Source organism: Lissotriton vulgaris, chromosome 6 (genome assembly GCF_964263255.1).
Source record: "Lissotriton vulgaris chromosome 6, aLisVul1.2, whole genome shotgun sequence".
In the NCBI taxonomy this organism is placed as follows: Eukaryota; Metazoa; Chordata; class Amphibia; order Caudata; family Salamandridae; genus Lissotriton; species Lissotriton vulgaris.
The window spans coordinates 1482425563-1482444370 of record NC_141694.1 but is presented as its reverse complement, the minus strand read 5'-3'; the positions used below and the strand labels follow the sequence as shown (position 1 = coordinate 1482444370).

The following is an 18808-nucleotide window of genomic DNA, read 5'->3' as shown; positions in this document are numbered from 1 at the left end:
ATTCCATCCTGAATTTGCCTTCACTTATATTTGTGATGCAAAGGTTGTCTACCTGTTTTGTGGCCAAACATGACTGCTCCTTCACCACAGGCCATATATTTTTCACTCCACGATTACCAGTCCAAAATTGCTGGGTTGTCGCGGGCGGTCCGAGACAGGATACTGGAGATGCCTTATCTAATGTCCACAAATCCCCGTCATCACAGAAAACCCTCTGACTCCCAAGATTGCTGCAGATAAATTTATTGACAAGTAAAAAACAGCACGTTTTCGGCTTTACACCTTGGTCACGCTCATAAAAACACAACATCGCCATGTTTATATCCACTTCCTTGAAGGAAGCCCTAACCCACCCAAGTGTCTGTACACATCAACAACTGTTGCGGCCATATTTAAATGTCAGAGTAGCATTAAATCACAATATTTGAATTCATCAGCCGTCCTAATCATGCTGTACTCCGTAATTGGACCATAAGTAACAATTGTTTATATTTTGTACATCAAATATAGACAATGTAGAAATATATACGTAATTCTTTTTCTCAAAAATACATTTCTCTCAAAATTCAGTATCGGTTAACTGAAATTTCATGAAACATCAAATGGATCAAATAAAATACAAAAATCCTGATGTGCCATCCTTGTTAGTAAAATAGATCACCAGTACTCCAACCAATTTAGCCTGGTGCCGGTGTTTGCTGTGTTGCGTGCACTAAGTCCCGCCCACATGGACGTCCTCGGTGATGCGATAGTTCATTTTTGCAACTATATATATAGATATATATAGATATATATATAGATATATAGCACATTTTGCACAATTTAGTAATGTTGAACATTATCTAAAATGAAGTGGAACGATATGACAGCCTGAAAGAATAGTATCTTATTTACTTTTTGAAAGCCTTGGTTTTAATGAATTTTTAACAAAGTACTCATGATTTAATGTTACTCTGTGTTCTAAAACTCGGTATAAAATTGGTTTCAATATATGGTAAATAGGTACTCTTTCGAACATATCGATATCCCGATTTGTAGTCTGTCTTTTACCTCTTTACTAGCAAAAATGGAGGGAATTCCTAGTGAATTGAGTATTTAAATCACACGGGAAGTGGGGCATGTCATGTGATCAAGACCGGGGTGACCCGGTCAAAACGCGTCATGTTGTGAAGAAAATAAACGCACCTTGAAATCTTCATCCTGCGTGGTGGTCCGTTCCTTAATACATTTGCTGCAGCAATTTTTGTGGACAGGATCTTAGGGTTTAGGGTCGGTATGGGTTTTTTGGTGTCACAGGAATGTTTAGGGTTTAGTGTGTGTTTTTGGGTGGCAAGGGAAATTTTAGGGTTGGTATGGGTGGCAAGGGAAAAATTAGGGTTTAGTGTGGGTATGGGTTTTTGGGTGGCAAGGCTAACTTTAGGGTGGGTATGGTTTGAGGGGTTGTGGGATTTTAAGGAAATATATATATGTATATGTATAAATATATAAATTCATTAGAGTTGCCCCTGTGGAAAGAACACCCACTGGGGTTATTGATGACCCATGAGCAATAACAAGGCAAAACTCACTGGAGTAAGAGTGCGAACTACACGAACCAGAAGGCCGATGGTGCGGCCACACCCACAAAGGGAAATTCGTAATGGATAAAATATGCACAAGCTGTGCCTTGAACACTTGCAGTCCCGAGGCTGCTGACGAAGAGGAAACTCGAAATGCGTTTGGTCGAGGGACAATATTCTTTGAAAAGCCGGTCTTTTTGGAGGTGTAACTGCAGCATTTCATTAAATCAAGGCGAAATCTAATCCACTTGATGTTCTTTTCACAGGGGCAACTCTAATGAATTTATGTTTGCGGCCTTGTCTGGTCGCGGAAGGAAGACACTGCTTATGCGGGCCCGAGATGCCTTCGAGTGTAACTGCAGCATTTCATTAAATCAAGGCGAAATCTAATCCACTTGGTGTTCTTTCCACAGGGGCAACTCTAATGAATTTATGTATAAATATAAATATAAATATATATATATATATAAATGGATTTTATATATATATATATATATATATATATATATATATATGTATATATGTATCAAAACAAAAGGTCCTGCAATGCGTCTCCTCGCACCACCGCGGAACAGATCTCACGAAACACCAAAAGTAGATTATTCAAAGATGTGGCTTTATTTTTCCCTCGCCATCGGCATGACGCGTTTCGGCCGTCACAAAACGGCCTTGATCACATGGCCTTAGATTGCCAATGGGGGTGTTTAAATACTGTGTCAAACATAGAGGTAGAAATGATAACAATGTGTTTAAGGGGTCAAGGACATAGAAAAAATACTGCCGCTCTACACATATGTACACAATACATTAACTCAAATGGACATTACAATATTTTCAGATAAATCATGAAAATTGAATAAAGTGCTAGTGCATTATCTAATAAACGTATTTACAAGATATATACAATGATGTCAATTGAGAGAATAAAATTCATATCAAATATTATGACAGTCAACACAAATGTGCAAAATATTATCGTAGCATGTCCAAAAAACATAATACACGACCTCCATTTATGTTATCAAGAAAAAAAGAGTGCTCAAGTGCCCGAAGTGCATAAAGTATTCGCAGTAAGTACATGTATGCTATGAAAGCAATAAGTCATAGCACAACGATGTCATGTAGAACAATGTACCTGCGCTAGTGTTATAAAAAACCACCACAGTTAAAAACAAATAGGCATTACTGCTGATGCTCGAAGTTCACTATAGCCATAGTGACTAAATAAAGTGTAAACACCCAAGACCATTGCAAAAAATGAAAATGGTTTGCCAAGCTTATAATAACTGTACAATATCTACTGAAAATTAGGACAACATTCAAAGAACAGATTTCACATGTTACAGTGGGAAACAAAGGTTACTTTCAATGGCTGCTCAAATCAAGTTTACACAAAAAGGGGTTGATTTAAAGGTGTATTTACAGAAAAACTTGTAAATCTTCCCCCCTGTTAAGCCCATTGGGTATTCTGGTATTTAAGAGGACAATATACTTGCTCTCTAATTGTCTCAGAATCTTTTCACGATCCCCCCCCCCCGGATGTTTTTGGGGACGGAGTCAATAACAAAGTAGGTAAGATGGTTCAAGTTTTTAGCGTGCACAAGTTCGAAATGCCGGGCAACAGGATAATTGGAATCTGAGTTCACTATTGCCCTTAGATGTTGCAATATGCGGTTAAACACCTGTAACTTGGTGCTTCCCACATATTTAAGTTTGCACGTACACTCCAAAACATATACTGCGTGATCTGTACGGCATGTATACAGTTCTTTAATGGGTGTAGGCATGGGATTAAAAGGAGATTGAAATACCTCCGTATTTGCCCCGAACTTGCACGCTCTGCATGAAATGCATTTATGAAAACCCTTTTTGTTGGAGATTTTGACTATGTTATTGCTCACTTCTGGGCTAGTTCTTACTAGATAATCTCTCATCGAGGGTCCTCTCCTGAATATGATGGAGGGTTCAATGGGTAGTAGAGGAGACAGATTAATATCGGTATGGAGAATAGGCCAATGTTTCTTGAGGATGCCCCTTATTTTTCTCTCCTGAGTATTAAAGGTGGTAATTAAACTGACCGTATTGATGTCATGTTTAGGGGCATTCTCTACATTTTCATTGATAATCTCAGAACCCTCTCCTCCAACATCATCAATACTGGCTCTGTTGGCTTTTTCTCTAGCCGCTAAAAGATCATCCATAGCATAACCACGTTTTACAAACCTCTGAATTGCCTCTTCCTGGCAGGTATTCAGATCAGACTCTAGACTACAGATTCTGCGCATCCGTATAAATTCCCCATAAGGGATACTTTTTATGAGGTGTTTTGGGTGCGCACTAGAGGCGTGCAGAATTGAATTGCCCGCCGTATTTTTTCGATGGAGTCTGGTGGCTAGGGTGTTGTTCAGGATGTAAATGTCAACATCCAAGAACTGGATATTAGTTTTGCTGATCTGACTAGTAAAAGCAAGGTTCAAGTCATTGTTATTGATGATTTTGACAAAGTCAGTGGCAGATTTCTCATCCCCTCTCCAAATCATGCAGATGTTGTCAATAAATCTCCAATAATGGACGATATTATTGGCGAAATCTGGGAGATGCCTGAGGACATGCTCCTCCCACCACCCTACATGCAAGCATGCATAGGTTGGAGAGAAGCATGCCCCCATAGCTACTCCTCTTAACTGCTGATAAATCTCCTTATTAAATAAGAAGTAGTTATTCATAAGACACAACCTTATCATAGTAATCAACATTTCATTGTGGTTCTTATACATTAGGTTGCGTTGTCTAAGGTAATGCTGTACAGCGTTAAGACCATCTGTATGTTTGATACTGGTATAAAGGGAGCTGATATCAAGGGCCACCAAACTATATCCCTCTCTCCATTCCACCTCTTTGAGTTTAGACAAGAAGTGCCCAGTGTCCTTGATGTAGGAAGGTAAACTAACAACAAAATTCTGCAAAAAGAAATCAACATATTTAGACATTGGTTCCATAAGACTACCATGGGCTGAGATTATAGGTCGGCCTGGAACCGGAGACACTTGTTTATGAATCTTGGGTGTTAAGTACATGGTAGGGGTTAAGGGATGATCAACTTTCAAATACCCCAGTTCTTGCTTAGTTAAAAGACCTTCCCTCTTCCATTGATTGAGTTCTTTATGGATTCTTTCTTTAAGGTTACGTACTTCCCCAAAGTTCGCTTTGCGGTAACAGGAAGGATTTGATAGGTGGCAATCAGCTTCTAACAGGTATTGATCCTTAGGCCAGATAACGATATTGCCTCCCTTATCAGCCTTGTTGATAATCAAATTTGAATTGTTCCGCAATTTTTTCATTAACTTTAAATATTGTTTTTCCATGTATTTTAGTCTTTTGTTTTTCCTGGAAGTGTTAATTTGCAAAGCCTTCAGATCCTCAGTGATCATATCATTAAAAGTGTCAATAGAATCCTTTGGCATCTGGGGCATAAATGTGGATTTAGGTTTAAATGGGGTTTCACTCGGTGCATTGATACTCACCCCCATTCTGTCACATTTGGTCTGAGTACAGATGCTAGAGAAACTCTCATCCAATGCCAGTTCATGAGCCGTCTGTAGTGCCCCTATGTCTGCCACTTGAAACACAGAGGAGGGATGTAAGGAGCTACTGATGGTAGTGGCCTTTTCCTGGGCATTTGCAAGTTTAAAATGCTTTTTTAACTTTAATTTGCGAATAAATTTGAATGCATCAATCCTGGTTTGTACGTAATTGTAATCATTCTTAGGACAGAAGGATAAGCCCAAGGACAAAAGTTGTATCTCTGCTTTTGAAAGGACTTCATCAGATAAATTGACTACTGTGTTATCTAGACCGGTGGTAGGTTCGCTGTCCATGATATCTGTATTGCCAGATTCTTGGTTAGTTGGCAAAATCGAGGCAATGTTGGTTTCTAACACAGTTACCATTTCTTGCCCCTCCCTCTTTTTGCGAAACCTCTCCCTGCGGCATTTCCTTCTTTCGTGGCACTTGCGGTTTTTACATTTGCGTTTTTGTTCCGCTGCTGTTGGGTTTTTGGCCGCAGAGTTTTCAACCTGTCCTCGATTAAAAAAACCAATTCCTCCGATGGTGCATAATGAGTGGGTACTGCTGAAGAAACACCCGCTGATTGTTCGTCATCTGAGCCTCCACTGCTTGCATTAGAGCTTAATTCTTGTTCTGACACAATTATTTCACCACTTTCATTAATAGCTGGGGAAACGGCTTTTGGTGTCATTGCTTGTCTTTTCATGGTGTCATATTTCCTTGCAAACGTGAAAATTCTCCCAGTTTCATAATCTAGTTTGTCTCTGGCGAATTTGTATTGTTTGCGCAAGCTAATGGTTTCTTGGTGTTTGTTCAGGCGAGTGTTAATTTCTTCACGATATTTTTTAATATATTCAGTTTCTTTATGAGCATCCAATTCATTATTGAGTGTCTCTATTTCTTTAAGAATGTCAATTCTGTCGATTTCTGCATACTTGATCAAAATGCAGATCATGTTTTTGGATGCCTCCAAGTTGTTAGTCGCCCATTCTTTTAACATGAGTGGGTTAGGGTTTTCAATTGATGGTGCTATAAGTACCCTTAACCCCCTTGGGACTCTTCCCACTTCCAGATATTTTTCCAGGGATCGCTTTTCCCACCATTTTGTGGTCTCAGTCTTTAAAAGTTTTTCCAATTTATTCAGTTTCCCCTTGAGATCAACATTGGGGTTATTGTTATTTCTGTTATCTGCAACTGGTCTGACTGTTAGCAGATTTACGAACATGGCATCAGCCAATGCCTCCCGGCTTTTCATTGCCTCCGCCGATGAAGACATGTTAGGAGGGAAGAATGTTTCTTTTTGCCACCGCCCTTCAAAAACGAATTCTTTTCTCGAAAATGAGGGCGCAAAATATACGGTGTTCAGAATATCTCTCCACCCGTGCTATACAACTTTTGGCTTGAATAAGCAGCGGCTCGCACTCACCAGTTTACCGCACGAGTCCTTGTAATCCCTCGGGGGTCCTTCGACTCACCAACGGTTTTACTTGGAAACGCCGCGTTGTCGCTGGAAATGCTCGCCGCGTAGTTCTCCAGATTGCACGGGGAGCTGCTGCCAAGATTACTCCTTCCGGGTCAAAGAACAATCCGCATGCGCGGTATCGGCCATATCCGAACAGCAACTCGTTTGCAGGAGAGAGGATCCGTTAAGACAGAAACGGCCGTGTTCTGCCTGAATTGTATCAAAACAAAAGGTCCTGCAATGCGTCTCCTCGCACCACCGCGGAACAGATCTCACGAAACACCAAAAGTAGATTATTCAAAGATGTGGCTTTATTTTTCCCTCGCCATCGGCATGACGCGTTTCGGCCGTCACAAAACGGCCTTGATCACATGGCCTTAGATTGCCAATGGGGGTGTTTAAATACTGTGTCAAACATAGAGGTAGAAATGATAACAATGTGTTTAAGGGGTCAAGGACATAGAAAAAATACTGCCGCTCTACACATATGTACACAATACATTAACTCAAATGGACATTACAATATTTTCAGATAAATCATGAAAATTGAATAAAGTGCTAGTGCATTATCTAATAAACGTATTTACAAGATATATACAATGATGTCAATTGAGAGAATAAAATTCATATCAAATATTATGACAGTCAACACAAATGTGCAAAATATTATCGTAGCATGTCCAAAAAACATAATACACGACCTCCATTTATGTTATCAAGAAAAAAAGAGTGCTCAAGTGCCCGAAGTGCATAAAGTATATATATATATATATATATATATATATATATATATATATATATATATATATATATATATATATATATATATATATATATATATATGGATTTTATATATGTGTACATATATATATTCGGCATGGAACGTCGGCAGCAGCATGCAGCAGCAGCAGGACAGACGAAGCAAACCCGATATCTGTGAGTAGTGGTATATTTTCTTTATTCGCTCATCACCACTCCGCCATGACGCGTTTCGGTGCCAACAGCACCTTGATCACATGATTTTTATATATATATATATATATATATATATATATATATATATATATATATATGATATCAAAGCTCCAAATCCTCCCAGTTTGTAGAAAAAGAAAGCAGCACTCACGGGAATCTGTATAGGTCGGTGTTTATTTACTTCACAAACAGACGTGTTTCGGGTAACTCCCTTCTTCGGTGTTAGAGTGCAAAGCGCTGTGCGGCGCCATTTCAATCATTCATAACATGAAAACAGAAAGGGGACTGTAGGCGTCCCGCAAAATTGCAAGCTCCATCTTGGAAATATAGCCAATTCATTATAATCGAAAAGTCACATAGCATATCAACAAGCATTGCATGAAATCAAAATCAAATGCACCAGTTAATCATGGCATCATCGTGTTGTTCATAAAATAATTTCAGTTGTGACATAGAAAATCTTGCCGTGGATCGGCATTGGCAACCTATACAGAAAAAGGGAGTTACCCGAAACGACTCTGTTTGTGAAGTAAATAAACACCGACCTGTACAGATTCCCGTGAGTGCTGCTTTCTTTTCCTACAAACTGCGAGTATTTGGAGCTTTGATATGTTACGCGGAACACCGACGCGTAGCAGCACCCGCCTGCTGAGTGCCTCACTGTTTGGGGTACCACGAGCAGCGATTGATATATATATATTTAACTGCACTTTTCTTTAGCAACCCTATGGCTTTAGCATGCATTCCTTTATTTCAGAAATGTAAGTATTATGCAGGAAAATATAAATCATTTACATACATATAGAAAGGATTTATACGTCCCTGTAAAATACTTACATTTACTTGAAAAACCTTAACCAAGCAAAAGTCTTCACCAAACATGATTTTAAAATGGAATTTGCTGTAAAGGCATGTGTGGTAAAGCCATATTCGTGGTAAAATCCTGTGTGGTAAAGGTAATGTCTGATAACTGTACCTCCGTTGAAATGGCTGCGTTGTAAAGGCATGCGTGGTAATGGCATGTGTTGTTCCATCATACATCCACTATGAGACAGGGCGAAATATATATGATCCTTAAGGCGGGAGGGGATAGCCGCAAACCCACTTCTTATCGCCTGATCACCATGATTAACACTGACACAAAAATACTATGCAACCTATTAGCCTCCCGCCTAGCACCCCATATGCTGCACCACGTGCACGAGGACCAGTGTGGCTTCATACCGGGCCGCAGTACCGCGATGAACCTGTGCCACTTAACCCACATTGTGCAGGAAGTGAGACACCGGGAGGAGGAAATGGTATACTTGTCTATAGACCTAGCTTAAGCATTTGAGACGGTTGACTGGGGCTAACTTTTGGTGGTCTTCAGAGTTGTGGGGCTGGGACCTACATTCCGCTGGTGGGTAAAGATACTATACACTGAGCCATGAGCTTTGGTGAGATGGAAGGGGGCTCTATCTGAGGAGTGGGTGCTGGGGCGAGGCACCCGATAGGGATGCCCGCTCTCGCCCTTACTATTTGCCCTGGCCATTGAGCCATTGGCGGTGCATATGAGAGCTGAATTGGACCAGTGGGGTATCTGGGTGGGAGACACAAACCACATCACCTCCCTATATGCGTACCATGTGCTCTTCTATTTAGCTTATCCCAGAGTGGCCGTGCCCAGTCTTTTGCACCACCGGGACACATTCTGGGAGGTGTCTGACCTGAGACTTCACAAATCACTGATCTTCCCTCTGGCGGGCATGGCTGCCATGCCCCTGGGGGATCTCACACACTTTAGGTACCTGAATGTCTAGATTGTGCTAACTAATGCCCAGTCAAACGCCCTAAACTTTGACAGGGCCCTTGAGGCCCTGCAGCACTCTGTGAACTTCTGTTGTCCTTAATGGACAGACTTGCTGTCTCCAAGATGGTAATGCTTCCCTGGTGTCTTTACATGTTTCAAAATTCGCTCTTCCCGATTCCGACACGAATATTCAAGCAATTGTACACGATCCTGATCTCATTACTGTGGGCGGGGAAGCAGAGCAGAGTAGCCCTTAATATTCTGACACGAAGATACGAGGACGGGGGACTGGAGGTCCCACGCTTTTTCCTGTACTATTATGCTGCCCAGCTGCAGCTAGCAGCTCGCTGGATGGCAGAAGGCGTCAATTGGGAAAAACTCTTCTGGAAGATCCCCCTCCGCACACCATGGCTTCCCAGGGAGATCCGCAGGTTCAGTTCAAGCTCGTCTTAGTCGGGGATGGAGGCACCGGCAAGACCACCTTCGTCAAGCGCCACTTGACCGGCGAGTTCGAGAAGAAGTATGTGGCCACGCTCGGAGTCGAGGTCCACCCTCTCGTCTTCCACACGAACCGAGGCCCCATCAAGTTCAACGTCTGGGACACCGCCGGCCAGGAGAAGTTTGGCGGCCTTCGGGATGGCTACTATATCCAAGCCCAGTGTGCCATTATCATGTTTGACGTCACATCAAGAGTCACTTACAAAAATGTTCCCAATTGGCATCGGGACTTGGTGCGAGTGTGCGAAAATATCCCCATCGTGCTGTGTGGCAACAAAGTGGATATCAAAGACAGGAAAGTGAAGGCAAAGTCCATAGTCTTCCACAGGAAGAAGAACCTCCAGTACTACGACATTTCCGCAAAAAGTAATTACAACTTTGAGAAGCCCTTCCTTTGGCTTGCAAGAATATTAATCGGCGATCCCAATTTGGAGTTTGTAGCAATGCCTGCTCTTGCACCACCTGAAGTTGTAATGGACCCGCATTGGCAGCACAATACGAGCAAGATTCACAGATTGCCCAGACCACTGCATTGCCAGATGAGGACGATGATCTGTGAGCAAAAGCTGGACCCCAGCGTCAGAAGTCTAGTTTTATAGGCAACTGTCCTGTGATGTCGATGGTGCAGCTTGTTTGCCACTTTATTATCTAGCTGAGCAGAACATGTGCTTTAATCTTTGGGATGCGGAAGGAGATGAGTGGGCTTCGGAGTGAATGTGGCAGTAAAAACTAATTCCTTCATATTTTGGACCTGCGTATTTAGCTGTTCTGAGGGGAGTTGAGTTGCGAGTTATAGTATGTAATGCGCTGAGTGACTTAGCTGTCCATAATAGGGGTCTCCTCAAAATAACCACAGACATTTTGACACTAGCTTTTGATCTGACTATCGACCAATACCAATCTAAATGACCTACAGTTGGAACTGTAGTTTCATTTTTAGGAAATTGTCCTTGCCTGTGGAAAGGAACTCAGCTTTGCATGTATTCAGGCTATGTCAATTCTTCTTCTTCTTTTGTTCCATCCCAATTCTCTGATATCTTTTGCCAGATAACATTGGGTTCAAAGGTCAGCAGGACGACCTCTTGTGCATCTGCGTAGTTTTGAAAACTGCCTCCCCGTGCTGTCTCGGAATGGTGTAAGGGACAAATGTGTATATTATTCCTCAACAGATAACAATAATCAATTCAAGTGGTTTAGTGACTTCTCATCAGTTACAGCTTTCGGCACTTTCCTTTTTTATTTTTTTATTTTATTTTATTGGTTCACGGCATAAATACATCGTCATAAATAAAAATGAATCAAGTACATATGGAAAATGGCTTACTTCATCCAAAACAAAACCATAAGTGCTTTCGGCACGTTCCAGTGTTGTACCTAGCTAGGATATGCTCAGTGTTTTGAAATTATTAGCCCTACAAAATAAACATAAGCATGTGATAATTGTTAAGTAAATTAACACTCTCCTGTTAAAATGAAATCTCAAACGTGATATTGTTCCGATTTATAGGACCAGACATGTGGTGACTGAAAAGCCATTGTCAAAATAAATACGTTGCCAGTCTTGATGGGATAGTCCGTTTGCCTTATGACGGAGCCCAGCAGGAAGGCATGTGCTTGAGAACGCACACTGGGTGGGCACTACATGTGGGAACGAGGGGCAGTCTTGATTTTCTTTAATTGAATCCTCCAGTGATGCTGCAGTTGGCAATAAGGTGGAATGCGATAGATACTGCTTTCTATAGATTTAATACTCTAAGTATTCCACTTCATGCAGGGTGTGTAGCCCATACATCTACCTTAGCGCCATGTCAACTATTCTTCTGAGATTTGTTTAATCCAATGAGAGGGAGTTCAGCCCAGTAGTGATACAAATTTGTGCCAAATAATTTGCTCAACTCTCATCTCAGTTTTAAACTATCCGCTATGACAGACAACTCGCAATTAGTTTTCTTCTCTACTTCTTTATGCAGTGTGAGTTTAAACCACCTCTCCTTTAAAAATAACTGACAGCACTTGAATATAAGACCCCTTATGTGTACATATCCAATTCTGAATGATTGGCAGCGAAGTGGGATTCTCTTGGTGTGCCCAGTTGTCTAACCACAGGACAGTTCCTACGTAAAGACAATAAATACCACAAAGAAAAGTCTATTTAAAGTAAAATTCTGTATCACAGATCCAGCCTAAAACGACATTCAGTCCTAACCTTCCTGAAAATGTGCTACATGCGCAGACGCGTAGCGATGGTGACATGCTCAACAACAGCCACTGCTAAATCTGAACCTCCATATCTTTGCTGGTTTCGATGATTTAACTAGTAGTCAGCCAAGCGACATCCGACTAGTTTCCAGATTACGTAAGTATGTTTTCTTCCGCATGGAAATAGGTTGCAGGCATCTTGCCCTGCAATATATCACAAACCAGCAACCCTCGGGTCTATGAAACAAAAGGAACTGTCACAAGGGGCGATCTAGCTGCGTGGAGGTGTCCCTTTTAAAAGGACGAAACCCTCACCCACTAAAGGTGGCATGCTTCATCATTGGGATTCTCCTCGTGCCATGATGCACAGGCTACAACCCCTCACTGAGAGGGAGGAGCTCAGGGATGTTTTGTGTGGAGGAAGGGTATACTAAATACCACATTAAGAGCTCAAGGTCAGTGGGCGCAGCAGTGCAAAAGAAAGATATGTGAAAGTAAAGCTAGCTCCAGGGTACGTAATATCCCTTTATTCATGCGTCCCAGGGCCAGGATTACAAACAGGGCACTTGCTGGAAGAGCATAAACCCGCACATCAGTTAGTCACCACTCTGAAAGATACATGGGAGGTGAGAGGTAGTTAGTAGTCCCTTAAGTACTCGTCTGGGCTTTCATTGTATATAAAAGAATCTAGACAAGCAGGTCCAGGGTATGCACTTATATGGACATATCAACAATGTCTGCATACTGGACCCTTGTCTAATCGAAAGGAGAAGGAAGGTGAAGAGATAATTAGCCTTCTGAACTGGATAGAAAAGGAAGGCACATGTTCCTGGTGTTATATGTCAATTAATGTCAAGCATATGCACTAGGATTACAACCATGTTCTATTTGCCAAGCGTGAAAAATAATACCATAACATATCGTACATTAGATGTTTATAAAAAAAGACAGGGGATCGAGAGGGAAAGGTCCCTATGATGTCATCACCTGCCCGTGTATCACAATCAGTGAAAAAGTGTATACAATATATACCAACCATGCTGTTAAGAGTAGACATATGGTATTACTGGAATTTTTGGGTCATTGCTATCCACAGGGCAGTGGAAAAAAGGCTTATCACAACTGTGATCCAGTACTGTCTGGTGCCAGAACCAATATGTTGATTGGTTGAGCTGTCAGAAAGAAAGTTCGGTATGGGCTAATCTCTGGATTTACGACAAACCCTTCATTGCATCTCGTGCCTGTGTTAGACAAAGAGAGGTGGGCAAAGAGCATAAAGGTTGCCCATCCGTTAAATTTATAAGGAGAGAGGGTTATCTTGTTACCTATTGTTCGGCGACCGAACCTCTGTAGCCATATCGGGAGGTAGGGAGGTCTTAATTAGGCGCCAATTTAAATACTTGTCTGATTTTGCACTAAGTGAGAACCTGTGTGTTTTGGTCTCAGCGTGACCACGCCATGTTGCATATGGATTGCAAACACTGACTGACGTAGCATGCCATCCATCGGGTTGTATTTGATATTGACCCACAGGGTGGGCCCAGATTGTACGAATGTTCTCACCACTGTAAGATCAGTCCTCAAGATAAGTCTTTTCTGCCGACAAGCAAGAAAAGAGTGGATGCGAGCACCCAAGCTGCACTAAATAATGAGCTAGGCACAGACCCCATTGGGCATCCAGACATGGTCTCCAACAATGTGGCCTCATCCTCAACTGATCAATCTGCAGACCAGTTCAAATACTTGACCCATTCAAAACGTGCCTTTAATTTTGGGAACTGACCTGCTCAGTGCTTCACTTGGGCCCTGCACCAGAAGACTGTAAGCAAACCACACAAAGGACAAAATGGGCACCTCTGAGATAGTGCTAACCTCTGGATACAACATTAAAGCCCAATATGATATTCTAAATAGGGGCAATATGCTTCGCCTACTCAAACATGTACCATCTGTAGACAACATACACCCTGAAGACCTTGCCTGGGTTAAGTTTCAAAGACTCTGGCAATACTCATGGTGAGTCAACAACAGTAGGCATGTGCCAACAACCAAACCAGGCTGCTTTGCTCGAGAAAGCGCCCCTTCTTTTGGAATGGAGACTAGATATCAAACAAAACAACCAAGAAAAAATATTCTTACATGCTTCAGGCCCAATCCTTAAGCAAGGGGCTAACTCCGTGCTACGAGGAACAAACACCCTCCACACTCATAAACATTTGAAAAGCATAACATCTTCAAAATATCCTGCACAAATGAACAAAGGTGGTGCACTCCCTAGCCCTAGCGGCCACTGAGGACCGGGAACGGCTGGCATCGCTCATTCTAAGCATCCCCAATGGCACTCCTAACACAACACAAATCGGGATGCAAATCAACAACTCAGAGGAGGCTGCCTTCACCGAACAAATCATATCATGGAATGTGGCAGGCCTCAAGAAAATTATAGAGGGCAAATCAGCTCTTGAATACCTCCATACAGGAGATAGTCTATGCTAACAGTAGTCCTGGGCTACAGGAAAAACCACATTGCCAGGCTACTATGAATTACATTCCCCTGCAATAAAATGTAGTATCTTTCAATTTATGTCATACATGACCTATAAATAAAGGTCACTCCAATAACCAGAAACTTATATACACTTCAAGCACTTCTTATTAAAGCCCTAAAATGCAATTTTAAAACACATCCATTGCTTCTAATAAACTGTTACGTCAGTGCTGCACAGCACCAAAAGAAAATGGTTATAAATGCCCTAATCACTGTAACCGAAGAATTACTAAACAAATACTACACTCAAGCTCCAGTCATAACTGGAGACTTCAACATCAGGGGCCCTGGCTATCTAACTCAAATAACCAGCTTAACCACAGAGGCTGCCTCGCTTCAGAGCCTTCTTAACAGCCACAAGTCAGCCTCCATGCAAACTCTAAAAGAATCACACGAGCTGCACTGCAGCATCCCTCCCACATTCAGGAATATATCAACTATCAATTATATTTTCATTAACAAACCTTTGACAGTTAAAATCAGCGCCTTTGAAGTAGGCAACTGGGCAAAAAGTGACCACAGACCCTTGCGAGCAATCCTAAAATTAGCCGCAGTTACGCCTCCTGGGCGGATCAACCGGGAAAGAACATCAAAGTCCTTCCCAGAATCAAATGGAAAGACAACCTCAGAGAAAAGTTAAATAATTGGATCACATCCAAACAGGCAGCTGATATGCCTTCTAGCACACCTCCACTACTGGATAACTGGGATGAATTATTGGCAGCCCCTCGCACAGCTTTGGGGGAGGGGGGAGGACTGAGGTTGGCCCCTAGAAAAAGTTATTCTACTCGATTAACAGCCAATCATACATCCTTTAAGGAACAGGTTACAAATAAGCGTAATCTTCAATGAGCCTTGGTGGCCAACGGATGAGGCGAGAAAAATATCCCGCTGATTTTAACTGTCCAAAATATCCAGGCACCAGTGGTCTCCGCATACAGAGCTGATCACAGGCAGATCGTCTGGCAGCAACAAACCATGAAAGTCGAAAAAGAATGGGGCAAGATATTTACCTTCTAAAGACAGAAATCATCTCCTCTTCCGGAAGTATATAAACAGCCTCAGCAACTTTGACCAGACCAAGGAAAATGGTGTCGCAGAAGGGTAGTGTATTGCTTATGCTAAACTACTTTACACGGACGATCAAGTAAATGAAATCACGTCCAACCTGATAGCTCCAGCATCAGACTGACACGCACTGTCATCTTTTCCCCTCACCAAAGCCTCCATCTCCATAGTAATACGGAAAACGAAGAGAGACCGTGCCCCTGGACCCAACAACCTTCCTGCATCAGTTTTTAAAGCTGCACAAGACTTCTGGGCTGGTAAATTCAGGACCGGACTAGGAACCACAACCGGCCCTGGCAAAGTGCTCGGCCACCCCTCCCCACTCGGGGGGCGGGGGGGTTGGAGGTGCCGCTGAGCTCTTTGCCGGGGCAAGTTTTTGGCCGATTTTGGTACAGGGCCGAAAACAGCCCTGTAACAAAAACGCCCCCCAGGGGCCCAAAACCGGCCCTCACCCGTGCGGCACACCAGGGGATTGCCTGGTGCCCTCTATCGCCAGTGTGGCTCTGGGTATATTGACACTGCTTTTTAACCACGCTTTCACCGCTACCACAATCCCTAACTCGTAGAGAGGGTCCATCCTCTTCCCAATTCACAAAAAGGTCGACACTTCAAACCCTGCAGATTGCCGGCTAATTGCCCTTCTAGACCTAGAAGCAAAGGCATACACAGGAACCCTGCAAGAGGACTTGGAGGCCTGGGTGAAAGAAAACAGCATTCCTCCATACTTTCAATCAGGATTTTTATGGCCGGCAAGCTCCACAATCGACAACCAGGGGAGGTTTCTCTGGCATGGCAGAGGAGCGTCGCCCCACTGTCTCAGAGCCAGCAGCTAAAAGATAAAACAATATTTTAGTATCATTTTATATTTAAATAGCTGGCTCAGCCAACGTGTGCAGGGAGGAGCGGGCCGGGGCAAGGGCGGCGGGAGAAGGAGTGCTATGAGCACTCTCTAAGTGCCCATGTGTGTTTGGCGGACTGTCTCAGGCTGGCCAAACACACATGCGCACCTAGGTTTCTCTATCTCTGCTGTATTGAACAGCCGTGCTGGAGAAACCCCACACACTCCCTGACCTGAGCATCTTTTCAACCCGCTCAAGTCAGTCCATGTGGTGCTCTCAGCATTAGAGTAGCACGGGGATTGGACAGGGAGCCCGTGACGTAGTCCCAGTGTCTGCTGGGACAAGGGAGAACCAACATGGTTGCGCAACACAGTAGGCGGTCGTGAGCAGGTGTATATTATTAATCCCCCACCTCTCACCCCCGCGTCCCACCACTTTGTCCATATGGCGGCCGCAGCTGTCGACAACATTGGAGCATTAGCCTACCTGTCGCACCAAGCAATAAACTCTCTGTTCTTCTGCTGCTTCGTCAACTATAGTGCAGCTTTTGACTGTGTGGTCCGAGGCACTGTGTGGGAAAATCTATCAGCATGGGGGGGCGTCCCCCTTGCTCTTTAAAGAAATAACATCTTTAAACCAGGGGACCTGGGTCTGGATTAAAAGAGGCCCCACTACATCGACTGCCAAAGTGTTGACAAACAACAGTCTCAAACAGGGCTCTGTGCTGACACCTCTTCTCTTCAATCTTTACACTGCCAATCTGTGCAAAGCATTAGAAGGTCACAGCTCAGTCCCACTCAGTATGCAGAGGACTTGGTGATTATGGACAATGCTAAATCAGGCCTAGAGAGAGCCCTCAAAGCACTCCACAGGTTTAGCAAGTCCAATAAACTGCATGTGAACCAGGACAAGACCAAATCATCATATTTGGAAAATATCCCCATAAGAAACAAGCTTGTTGGCGGCTCGAGGATCTACAAATAAATACAGTCTCAAACTATAATTGGTTAGACATCTGGTTCACATAAGGAACCAAATCAACAGCTTAGATTCTGCGGGTCCCTGAGAACGCACTCGCTGCAATACTCAGGTAGCCTTCAAGGCAGGGGGCACTCCTTGGCATGCATACTTAGCCCTGGCAAATAAGACTCTCAAAATGGAAGCCCCCAGCCCCCAGTCTTTACCGTACTGCCATACCATTTCCAGTCTGGAAAAAGACAGTAAATTGCAAGTCAAGAACATCTCCCTGGAGCTGGAGACAGAAAGCCTCCTCGCACTAGACACATCTTACATTGCCGGGAAAGCGCAGGCTTATTTACATCAAACTTTAGTTACCCATACCCGCAGGAAAATCCTACATATGTGGCTCCTTGCCCTACCATTTATGGATTTGAATTCATCTTGAAGGAGGCAAGATCATGCGGACTGTGTAATTATCATAAAGAATCCTGGCTTCACTTATTGTGATGCATCCTTGAACTGGGCAGTGATCGTCATCGCCTGTTAATTCCCTTATTTCTGGCCTACGAACTAAGAACTTGCAAAACTGCCTTAGACCTGTGCTTCGACCTGTGCTTCTCTAATAACATCCCAATGATACTAGCAAGGCTGGGGAAATTCACTGATGTTATCCGTTCGGCCCTCCAGTCGTCACATGTGGGCGCTCCTGGATCAGATTCTATCTGTGCTACGCAAAGCCCTTGCTGAAGCACCTCCTTCTAGGCCCAAAGACCCTGACAAGCTCCAGCCTGCCAGACCCCCGCACTAACACCGTTTCACAATGGGTCAACATTCTACTATCAAGAACTTACGGAATTGATAATTTGGACTCTGCTGTCCACTAAGATCCAGCAGCACTTGCACTATGATAGGCCACCCCTTTCATCTTTTAGTATTTTTAACTTTGATAGTTTTTATTACTCTGATTATAAATTGCTACTTTGTACTCAGAAAATACTGTGTATGCTGTTTCATGTAACGATTTTAAGTAATTGATCACGGATACATTTTATTCATTCATTCCCCTTTGGGACTTGTATTCATAAGGTGAGGAATGTGCAGGAAGAAATATCCAAAAAAAGAAAATGTTGCTTACCTTAGGTAGAATTATTTCTGGTGGATGCTGTTTCTTCTCCCAGTTTTCTCACTGCCCTCCTTCATCTATTGATATAGGATCCCAACGTTTTCAAATGTGTCATGTGCTGTGAGTGTTGCAGTTTTGAATGCTTTCTAAATTCCTCTCGCCATAATTCAATGGGGTGACAAAAAAATTGCTAAGATCTGATGCCAGCGTTCTAGTCA

The 18808-nt window shown here is 42.9% G+C and overlaps 1 protein-coding gene and 1 pseudogene across 6 annotated transcripts in view; both read left to right on the top strand.

The window, feature by feature from the left end:
- EHBP1 (EH domain binding protein 1) overlaps positions 1-18808 on the top strand; it is a 1903610-nt gene that overhangs the window by 357458 nt on the left and 1527344 nt on the right. The gene's annotated exons all lie outside the window — the stretch shown is intronic.
- On the top strand, positions 9740-10412 carry LOC147709028 (GTP-binding nuclear protein Ran pseudogene; annotated as a pseudogene).